Genomic DNA, 2,429 nt, shown 5'->3' with positions numbered 1-2,429 from the left:
ATCGTCCCAGGACGATCCCAGATCGTCCTGGACGATCCTGGAGCAGATTTTGATATTACAGCCCTTTCCATTAATCTATGAAAAATTACAAGTAAAAGAAGATACAAGCAAAATGAGCAGCAAAACTCCGACCAAAAAATGGAGCTAGCTAATAGAAGCCAAAAAAGCACTCCTACATATGAGGGGATAGAAGAGACCAAAATCAAAGATAAACTATGAATTGGAAAATTGCCAAAGTGAAATAAAACAATCTACATAGCACAAAAATAAAAATAGTCTGCACTCAGATTGTAGTCATGATAGATATTTAGTTCAAATAAGACAACCACACGATTCCCTAGTTGCCCGTAGATCGTCCAAGGTTAATGACTTAAAAAAAAAAAAAGAAAAATCATCATCGTCCAAGGCTTGCAAGTTTTCTCCAGGTTAGCAATCAATATATGGAAAGGCATCATGAAAGGCACCGAAAACACCCATCCAACAAAAAACAACATTTCCATCCAAGAAAACAACCAGGCGGCACAAATTAACTAATGCCAGATGCAAGCATACAGTCACCGATTAAAAACAATAGGGCTACATTTCCAAACAAAAACATCAAATTCAAATGCAACCAACCATCAACCTTGTCAACATTATTGCATATCCAAAAGAGCTTCTCTATTTTTCCACTTAGAGACTTTGAGAAAAATAGCTTTTTTTAACTTTGTGGCAAATTGTAGTAAAAGAGGCGTAAGAATTGCCAAATTTCCTATTATTCCTTTCCCTTCATATGCAATAAAGAGAAGAACAGGCACTACCAAAAAATAAGGTTTTTGCAGCATAAATTTTAACTTTTCCTGGCGGTTATAACCGCCACAAAATTATTTGCAGCGGTCATTAAACCGCTGCAGAACCGCCGTTTTTGCCTTCCGCTGCAACGGCCTTCCGTAGCGGTTTTAAGACCGGCGAGGTAGCTTTTTTATAAAGCGTTTTTGTGCAGCGGTTTAAACCGCCAGTAATTCCCAGAATAATGGCGGTTTTAACCGCAACAAAGGCAAGCAAAATCGACTTTATCGGCGTTAAGCGGCGGTTTTCTGGGCCTTAGTGGCGGTTGCCACTAATGTCCAGAATTTTTTTAAAAAAAATTTTGAAACCTTGCCGTTCACACCTGCAACAAACAACACAAATCATAACATAGGGATTTTTTCATGGCTCCAAATAGAAATTCATATACATATTTTAAGTCATATCATGCAATTTGGATAAAGTTCCAAACATCATTATCGAGCAAAAAGCAACCCATTAGGAAATCAAGGTTGCCGTTAAGATTTCATTCGTTCTCATTACTATGTAGATAATTATATAGGAAAATGTATAAAAATAAGAGTAATATCTGAACAAATTGTTTGCACATTAAAACTAAACATTCATTGTAAATGTGCTACATATAAAGACAAGCAATAAAGAGAAGAACAGGTAATAATTGCATGTAAAGGCTCTTTGCATTTTTAACCGAAGGCTCCATATCATCAATTATCTCAAAAATCTGAAGAAGACTTGATCTAAATAATTGATCCTTAATCCCAAGAATTATCTCACCAATCACATAGAAAGAGAAGCTATATTCAAAGAATAGATGAGATGTGCTTTCAGTAGAGGAGTGGCAAAGATAGCACATAGAGGGTCTACCAAAATGTTTCTTTTTAAGGAGTGCATTGCTATTTTTAACCCACTAACAATAGCCATCCAACAATTAGTAGAGAAATGCAGGGCATAGAGTTTATGCCAAACAAATCTATGCTTTCTTGGGCTAACACCTACAAACCTAGGGCTCAGGGTGGTCTTGGCCTACCCTCTTTTCAAGCTATTCAACATTGCTTCAACTACTCCCTTATTTTCAGAATTTATAACTGCCACTATTAGAGAAAATTTCAAATTTAAGATTGAAACACCCAACTGCTCTATCTCCCTTTTTTGAGGTCTCTCCAGTGTAATGGGATATCTATCTTTGATTTGCTTCTGTCACAATCTCTCATTTATTTGTTCCCTTCTTATGCTCGTATTGATGTGATACTTAATGAACATGGTTGGGCCCTTCCTGCTGCTACTCCTACTCCTCTGGCTGATGCTATCTCTCAGATTTCGATTGAGGATCCTAATTCTATTTGTTTGAAATGGAAGCTTTGTGATGAAGGCAACTTTAAGAGCTTTTTAGCTGAATTTTATAACAGTGGGTTGTCTTGTACGTACTATATTTGCTCTTTCATGCAGATGATACTTTGATTGCAAGTAATTTTTTTGTCATTAATCGATTTATTGAAATAATTGTTAAGTTCTGAGAGTTGGAAATGAAGGATTTTCTTAGAAAGGCTTGCAAATTTCTAGGAATTCAAATTACTAGAAACAAACAAAGCAGAAAGCTATTCTTGTCTCAAATTAAGTCATTA

Source organism: Dendrobium catenatum, unplaced genomic scaffold, assembly GCF_001605985.2.
Source record: "Dendrobium catenatum unplaced genomic scaffold, ASM160598v2 fragScaff_scaffold_1448, whole genome shotgun sequence".
In the NCBI taxonomy this organism is placed as follows: domain Eukaryota; kingdom Viridiplantae; phylum Streptophyta; class Magnoliopsida; order Asparagales; family Orchidaceae; genus Dendrobium; species Dendrobium catenatum.
This window is presented reverse-complemented; position numbering follows the sequence as displayed.